The sequence below is a fragment of the Marmota flaviventris genome, chromosome 6 (genome assembly GCF_047511675.1).
Source record: "Marmota flaviventris isolate mMarFla1 chromosome 6, mMarFla1.hap1, whole genome shotgun sequence".
NCBI lineage: Eukaryota > Metazoa > Chordata > Mammalia > Rodentia > Sciuridae > Marmota > Marmota flaviventris.
In genome coordinates this window covers 31,756,227-31,764,990 of record NC_092503.1, presented here as the reverse complement: position 1 = coordinate 31,764,990, position 8,764 = coordinate 31,756,227, and the positions used below count along the sequence as shown (strand labels likewise).

The window sequence follows — 8,764 nt, the reverse complement described above, 5'->3', positions numbered from 1 at the left end:
CAGTGCACCTGTACCTGTATATCAGTGGGTATTCAGGCTTTTGTCTTCTGGAAAACCTGAGCTAGATTAATTTAATATGAAACAGTCAAAGAATTTATATAGAAGCCAGGCATGGTGGTGCATGCCTATAATCCCAACAACTCAGAAGGCTGGGTCAGGTGGATTTCAAGTTTGAGGCCAGACTGGGCATCTTAGCAACACCTTCAGCAACTTGGTGAGATCCTGTCTCAAAATAAACTATAAAAAGGGATGGAGCTGTAGTTCAGTGGCAAGGTGTACCTGGATTTGATCCCTAGTACTCCCCCTTCCCCCACAAAAATAATCTACATAGAGATACTATGGTAATCAGGGATAATTTCAGGGTTATTGGGTGGCAGCCACAGAAAAGACAAAGAGACTCCCATCTAAGAGGAGAGCGAGGAGGGAAAGACTGTGTTAACCATTACAGAATCCCTATACCTGAATAAGGAAGAGGAAGATGAACTTGGGTTGTTTCTCTGTCTCTGCCCCCTGCCTCTCTCTCTCTCTCTCTCTCTCTCTCTCTCTCTCTCTCTCTCTCTCTCTCTCTCTTTCTCTCATATATCATTATGAGGGAGCAAAATTTTGAAAGAGTTCTGCAATTAAAAGAAGAAAGGCTGTTTAAGAAAGGAGCAGAGACAAAAACAGAACCCCAGGCCCATACACAGAAGTACACAAGAATTGGGGTTTCTCTTCTCCTGCTTCCACTCAACATAATCCTGTGAAGAGACTGGGTATTTTTTCTTAGGACATCTTTTGAAGTACAGGATGAAAGAACTGATTTCTTAATCCAAAGGGTGGGAATCTTTTTTGTCTACTCATATTTACAAATATTACAAGGATTTGCTCCTAGCTCTCTTCTCTTTGAAATTGGGAATCCTGGAACATGATGAGTACCCAAGACACTTCTTCACTAATTATACTTAACAACTGCTCTCTCAAAAACTGAAAATAAGGAATATTTATCAAATGACTACATATTACTCACCCAACAAGTATATTTTTGGGGTGAGGAGTAAAGGATAAAGGGTAAAAATATAAAACTGAAACAATCTCTAGCTGAACAAAATCATTCTGTTTTAATTTTCTAGAATTTCAAGATCAGGCTGTTAAAACATCTAGATCCATACTGTAGTCCAGTGTACACAAGATATAATATTATATTTTATATTAGAAATTCAACAGGTTATCTGAGTAAAATATTTTATATGTTATCTTTATTTGAATATTCTGGATATAAATTCAGAATCTGTTATGCAATTTATACATAACTTCTTCCCAAATTATGGACCTACCAACTATTCACCTTTTTTTTTAGCTTTTTAAATCATTTTTAAGTGATGAAACGTTTTGAACTTAAGTATAATGTAAATGGGAGCTATGATCATTACTTGCTCTGGACAGATGGCTTCATTTATAGTGTTTACAGTTATTGAACTTTAGGAAAATAATATAATTAAAGGGAAGTAATATGAACAAAGAATAGAGTTTACTGGGTGTTTGTAAATATGTTTAAATTCATTAAAAACCACCTATAGTGAATTCTCTTAAATGTAAACAGTCTTGATTTTCAAATGTCAAAAGTTGCTCACTCAAGCATATTCCTTCTTCAAACACAGCCAAAGGGTATGATACTCATCATTGTACAGAATTAGAATGTGAGGCTGCAAACAGAAAATGTCTCGTTTCTACACTTCTTTTTTTTTCGTGTATAACAATACTGCTTTAATAAGACACTTTAAAAACATATTGACAAAAAACCTGAGTAATCCAATAAGAAAAAGAATAGATGATCTAGACACACACTTCTCAAAAGAAGTACAAATCATCAATAAATATGTAAAAAAATCTCAAAAGTGTTAGCCATCAATCAAATGCAAATTCAAACTACATTGTGATTCTATGTCACCCTAGTCAGAATGGTTATATGACAGACAGTAGAATGAATCAGACATAACTTTCCTAAGTTCATATATGAATACTTTACCAGTTACACTCCACATCACATAAGAGCCACAATAATGGGATCCTATTAGAATGTTATACTCCATGTATGTATAATACATCAAAATACACTTGACAGTCAGGTATATCCTAGAACAACAACAACAAAAAAAACAAATAATAACAAATGCTAGCAAAAATGTAGAGAAAAAGAAATTCTCCTACATTTTTAGTGAGAATGTAAATCAGTACAAAAACTGTGGAAAACTGTAGAGTAAGTTGTTTCTCAGAAAATTAAAAATAGATCTACTATATGATACAGCTATGTAACTCCTCAATATACACCTAAAGGAAAGTCACTATGCAAAAGAGGTACCTGTGTATCCATTTCCTGTGGCCATTTCACAATTATGGAATCAGGATATATGCTCCATCAAAGACGAATAAGAAAATATGATAGACACATGCACAAACAGGAATGTTATTCACCAATAAATGAAATCATGCTATTTGCAGAAAACACTTCTTTTAAACTTAAATGCTAGGAAGTTTAGAAAGGAAATATAATATGTTCTAATATTTTATCTTTTGTGATATTCTAGATATTTAATATTCCTTTACTCTATCAGGTATTGGTTTAAAATATGTTTTTCAATAAATAGATATAATTTTTACTTGATTAATCTTGATTTCCCCCTCCACTCATGGAATCTCTTTTTCTTTATTTCAACTGAAACAGAATAGCTATCAAGTAATGTGAACTACACAAATATTAAAGACATTTAATGAAGTTTTAAAAAGTAAGATTAAACAAGTATGTCATTCAACATTTCAAGCTCTGCCTTAGAGAACAATTATGGTATTATATTTGAAACTAAAATGTGTGTTAATTCCAGGCCAGGTTTACTCTATCCTGCATGAACTTGATTCTTTAAACATAAATGTGCTTAAGAACTATAATACCACACAAATATCCTCAAAACTATAAGCCAGATAAAATAAGTTTTCTGAAGTAAAAATGCTAAGATTATAAATGAATTTCTATAAGCATGACTAAAAGTACCCACAGCCAAGTACAGCTACAGGATCTAAAGAGTGTACCTCCAAGGCATGGAACAAAGGTGGGCCATCATGATACGCAGGGTATTCAACTCACATCATTAGAAAGGTCTTCAGAATGAAGAAGTCATTACTCATTGAACTTTTCCTTCACCTGGTAACCTGTTTAATCCCTAGGAGACCCTCTGCTGAGGCTCAGAATCAAAGGCAATCTTCTTCTCTGCCAAACACACTGGGGCCTTCTCTCAAGTGAGAGAGTTTGTTCCACAGAAGAAATTCTTGTTTTGAAGTAAAGGGAGCCTAAGTGCTCCATTCCGGGTAAGGTGTTTGATTTAAGTGTGTGTGTGTGTGTGTGTGTGTGTGTGTGTGTGTGTAAAGCTGTTACATTATCATTATCAGGGAAATGATGAACTTACGCAACCCCATGAGACTTAAACACAAACACCAATAAATAAGGAGGGTGTCATAAGACATTACATGCCCACATTTGAATATTTACAAAATGTTTAAGTGAGAGAGTCCAAATCATAAAACCCAAGGCGAATTCCTCCCTTCCTAGGGCAGGGGAGGAAAAGGAACAGTTAAATCTCAGGCACAGAGACCATGAAAGGATGCCCAGGCATTTGTTTTGGGTAAAAGAAAATTCTCAATTCATCTCATCTTCAGCTATCAAGTTTAAAAACTTTTCTAAATATATTAATAGATGGAGATAAATAAATCCAATCTGTGGTTATTTAGTTTATTGAATCAAATGCTAATTTTTGGTGGAAGTCAATTTCTATATCTTTTGAGAAGTAAGTGGGTCTGCGTACTACAACAATTGTGAAGTTGACACCATGGGCACTTGATTCTTCATTATTTGAGATAATGACCCATGCATCAGGAACTCAAGACATTGTAGCAAGGCAGGAATAAGACTAGGAGTCAGGGCACAATCTTCTCAAGAAGGCTGTTCCTCCTTCCAGGACATAAAACTACAGAATATAATTGCTTGGAAGAAGGTCCACAATATCATTCCATGTCCTATATTTTACTTATATCATGTCATCATCATCATTCTATATTTCTATAAAGTCTTTATATTTTACATAATGCACAAACAAGGAGACATTCAATAATTTGAACACTATGTTGGACATAGAACTTCTAAGCTTTGTTATTACACAGCATTTAACATATTTGGTGATATCTTGTCATATTTCCTGGAATAAATTCCCTCAAATCCCAAGATACAAGTTGGGATACTTGTCAAATGGCATGTATGTTTTTGGTTTTACTGCTAAGCTGTGATATTTTTTTTAAAAAAGTGCATCATAACCATTTTTTTCAAGAACATGTTTCCATTTGTAGTTAAAAAGAAAGTCATAAAATCCTCTTTGGAAAACAGTGGTTCATGAATTTTAAAAAGTCATCATTTTCAAAGCATCTGTGACATTATGCCAGACCTCTCAAGAAATTTTTTCAGCATCTGGGACAGGGTGGAGGAAAGTCAGTATCATTTCATCTGGACACACACATTTTATTAATTTACTTAAAGTTAGATGTTTGTTCTATGCCCTTTGGAAGAAATGGGGGAAAAAAAACAGATGAATTTGGTCAGATCAGCTGCAGGCAGCCATCATATCTGATTATCCATCTTGCTGAAATGTTATGTGTATTTTGTAAAGACAAGTATCTTGTGAAAAAGCACTAAGGTATCCATATTCATGTTCAGGGACTACACTCAGGCAGCTCCTTGCTCATGAACAGTTCTACCAGAGGTGCCTCAAATATCAAAGATAAAGTCTCCCATGTTATAGTTTGGATCTGAAATGTCTGTCAAAGGCTCATGTACTGAAGGCTTGATCCCTAATGCAGCAATGTTCAGAGGTGGGGCTTTTGGGAAGTGATTGAAATATGAGGGCTCTGCACTCATGAATGGATTAACCCCCTGATGGATTAATAATTTTGAGGACATTAGTGGGAAGTGGAGAAAATTTCAGGATTTGGGGCCTTGTTAGAGGAGGTAGGTCACAGGGGGTGTGCCCTTGGAAGGGTTTTTCTTGTCCTTGACTTCTTTCCCTGCTGCCTACCAGGTCCTATGAAGCTAGCCAAAAGACCATGGTCATAATAAATCTTTTCTCTTTTTAACTTTTTGGTTTTGGGTACTTTGTCCCAGTGATATAAAACTGAGTAACGCATGGTATTTCTGTGACTTCTGGAATTTTCCTTTGCTTTGTGGAGACTATGATTTCCAGGATTCTCCAACAGATTGCCTTATAGAAAGATAAGTTTTTAGCCCAATAAAAATTACTAAAAGAGGCATTTAAGAAAAAAAAAAACAGGGTTGAAAAGTTTAACTTAGCTATTGGTTTATCTTAATGACAAATATTCAAGGAAAAGTAAGGTAATCAGACTCATTAAGATTATTAAGGCTGCAAAAAGGGGGAGCTGGTTTGGAGGGATATTTTAAGAATAAGACAAAAGAAACATGGATGACTTTGGGTTGTATAATAAAATACCCGAGACTGAGTAATTTATAACAAACAGAAATTTATTTTGAATGGTTCTAATAGTTCTGGATATTATAAAGTCCAAGATCAAGCTGCTAGCAGGCTTGGTGTTGGGACAGGGCATCTCTCTCCTTCCAAGATGGCATCTGGCTGCTGCACTCTCCAGAAAGAGGGAAACCTGTGTCCACACACAGCAGAAGGGACAGAGGACAAGAGAGCACTCCTTGCAACATGAACAAGTTTACAAGGGTGCTAATTCCATTTACAAGGCCTCTACCTCCCAAAGGCCACCTCTCAAAGGCCACACTTCGTAATGCTCTTACACGGGAGCTTAAGTTTCAACATGAATTTTGGAGGGGAAACCATCATCCAAACCATAGCAATGGCATGTAATTAAGAGTTAAGAATGTAGCTACCAGACAGGAAGTGATCCGAGTGAGACTGGTTTTTGTGAACCCCATTAATAATCACTCGGATCAGCAGCATTTATGATAATCATAAAGGCAAGGGGCAGAATAACATAGTGGGAATATGGAACTTCAGGTTGTTTGGGTTTAAAATGTCTCTACCCTTTAGTTAGCTGAATGAGCATGGATAAGTTAGCTGTTCTTAGCCTTAGTTTCCTATCTGCAAAGTAACAGTTTAATAATATCTAATTCCTAGGGTTGTTGTGAAGATCTAATAAGGCATGTGTGAAAAATTCTTAGCACAATTTTTGGCCTCTACCAAGCATATTATGAATGTAGCCATTAAAGATGATATGTATCACAATAGTGAGTATAATAATTTCTTAGGACCATGAAAAACAAACAAGCAGAAGTTAAATATGAAGCATAATACCTGCAAGAGTCAATTCTTTCATCTTCTCTCAAAATCCCAAACCTTCAGTAAATTTCAGTTTCACTTACTAGTACCTAAGAAGTCACTAGAAAAAAAAAAAGAAGAGGTGTTATCTAGATGTTAGAAAAACTAGCACGTCAGCAGGATAAGGAGGAGGCAAGACAAACCAATAAGCAAATAAACTTGGGACAGAGTCCAAAGCAATAGGTAATAAACAACCACTATGTTAGCATCCTCCTTAGAATTGTTGAAACAACTGGAGAAAATGCTAGATTCTCAAAACCACTTAGGATGGGACTCAAGGTATTTTATTTACAGACTAATATAAAAGGTGACCCCAATATCCTGAGGAACCTGGGATTCTAGGAGTTACACTTTTAGATGTGTATATGTATGCCTATATAGATAAAAAAATTTCTTGAAGGATATAAACCAAACTCTCGAACAATGTTTATTGGGGAGTGGAATAACTAGAAACCTGAAGTTTTTTATTTTCTGTGTTTCAAAATTGTTTAAAATAAGCAGGACAGTCTTTATAAATATAAAATCAAGATATTTTCAAGGTCATCATTTTTACAAACAGGTATTAAATGTTATCCCAGTGATAATTTAGCCAATGGTAGTGTTTAGAAAGGGATGAACTTTGTCCTTCTCACTGCCTCTGCTGGTTGGTCTGTCAGCAAGGAAGCATCCTCATGCCTGCTACATGTTCTAGGAGGCTCTGGTGAGGAAAATAATAATATCACCTCCTCATGACCACAAGAAATCGTTGTTGGCAGGATGATGGGGGCATTTCTTGGAATGAAGGGAACTGGGTGACTCACAGTGGAAGTGGCTCTTCCCTGGAATTCAGATCATGTCATCTGATGTTACCCTAAGTCCTACAAACAGCAGAGGTTTGTGTATTTTCAACCCTAAATTTGATGGATTAATAGCTTCAGTTTGTCAAGTGACAAAGTTTTAGAACTTTCCTTCTTGTGTCTGTCTGGAGTCCCCCAGGCAGCAGGATGGGTTGAGTAAGTGAGTCAGTTTAGGGGTCCCTTCATAACAGCAGGTTCCTTGCCCCAGAAGTTCCTTTGCACTGGGATTCCCAGTGCCGTAAACCCACACCACAGGCATCAGGAGACTCGTGGGTGATAGAAGCTTCAGCGTGATCTTTGGAGTATCCACTTTCTCCCCTCAGCCACCTCTAGGTCCCTGGACTTACAAGGTACCGATTGACTCAGCAAAGGGGCACTCACTGTCATGCTGATGGAAACCTTCTGGACATCTTTCATGCTCTGTTGCTCTGGTTTGTCCAAGACCTTGTCTGCAGTATGTTTTGTGCTGATCTCACGTGTTGACTGCTCTCGCTACCAGCTGGAAAGTATCGTCCTTTCCCTGTGTTCAGTCTTTCAAAAGAAATTCTCACAGCAAATAAGTAGCTCTAGTGGCAGTTCAGTCTGCTCTCCTCTTTATTTACACAGTCTATTCTTTGGCAGGTCTCCACTTGGCCAAATCCAAATTCTGAACGGATTTCAAGGTCTTTTGTAGGGATGTCATGCTAATGAGAACACGTGGATAATTGCCTTTTAACGTACCATGACAGAGGATTATTTGGTAATGTATACAAGTCACCCTCCAGACGGGTGTCGGCTGTGGTCAGAGGTGGATTAATGGATTTATCAGGTTGCTAATGAGGCTTAATCTCTAAGGCCTTCCATTTGCACTAGCTATTCTAAGACTGTGTGTTTTCTGGATAACCAGGGAAGAAGCACTGGTCCCAGAGGTGTGCAGAGGCATAAAATACTGTCATTGGAACAAGAGTCCTTGATGTCACAAAAAGGAGTTTGAGGATGAGTCAGAGTGAACACAGATTGAATTTATTGAATAAAAGAAAGAAGTGAACATTTACAGAGATAGAGTGTGAGCGTTGGAGAGGAACACGCTAGCTACATCTTAGTAGTCATATTTACACATGCAATATCAGTAGTACAGGGACACGCTTGAAGAAGGCATTTTTTTAAAAAAATTATTTATTTATTCTAATTTGTTATATATGACAGCAGAATGCATTTCAACTTATAATACACATATAGAGCACAATTTTTCATGTCTCTGGCTGTACACAAAGTAGAGTCACACCATTCGTGTATTCATACATGTACTTGGGGTAATGGTGTCCATTTCATTCCGCTGTCTTTACTACCCCCCTGCCCTCTCTCTTCCTCTCCCTCCTCTTTGCCCTTTCTAAAATTCCTCCATTCCTCCCATGCGCCCCCATCCCCATTATGGATCAGCATTCTCATATCAGAGGAAACAGTTGGCATTTGGTATTTTAGGATTGGCTTACTTCACTTAGCATAAAATTCTCCATCTTCATCCATTTACCTGCAAATTCCATGATTTATTCTTTTTTAATGCTAAGTAAT

The 8,764-nt window shown here is 36.8% G+C and overlaps 1 long non-coding RNA gene across 1 annotated transcript; it reads right to left on the bottom strand.

Annotated features, from left to right (window-relative positions):
* Nucleotides 1-5,533: 5,533 nt before the first annotated feature.
* On the bottom strand, nt 5,534-7,840 carry LOC114095319 (uncharacterized). The gene is made up of 2 exons (XR_003583226.2): nt 6,354-7,840; nt 5,534-5,691 (listed from the first exon to the last, which is right to left on the bottom strand). It is a non-coding gene; the product is annotated as an uncharacterized lncRNA (long non-coding RNA).
* Nucleotides 7,841-8,764: the final 924 nt, after the last annotated feature.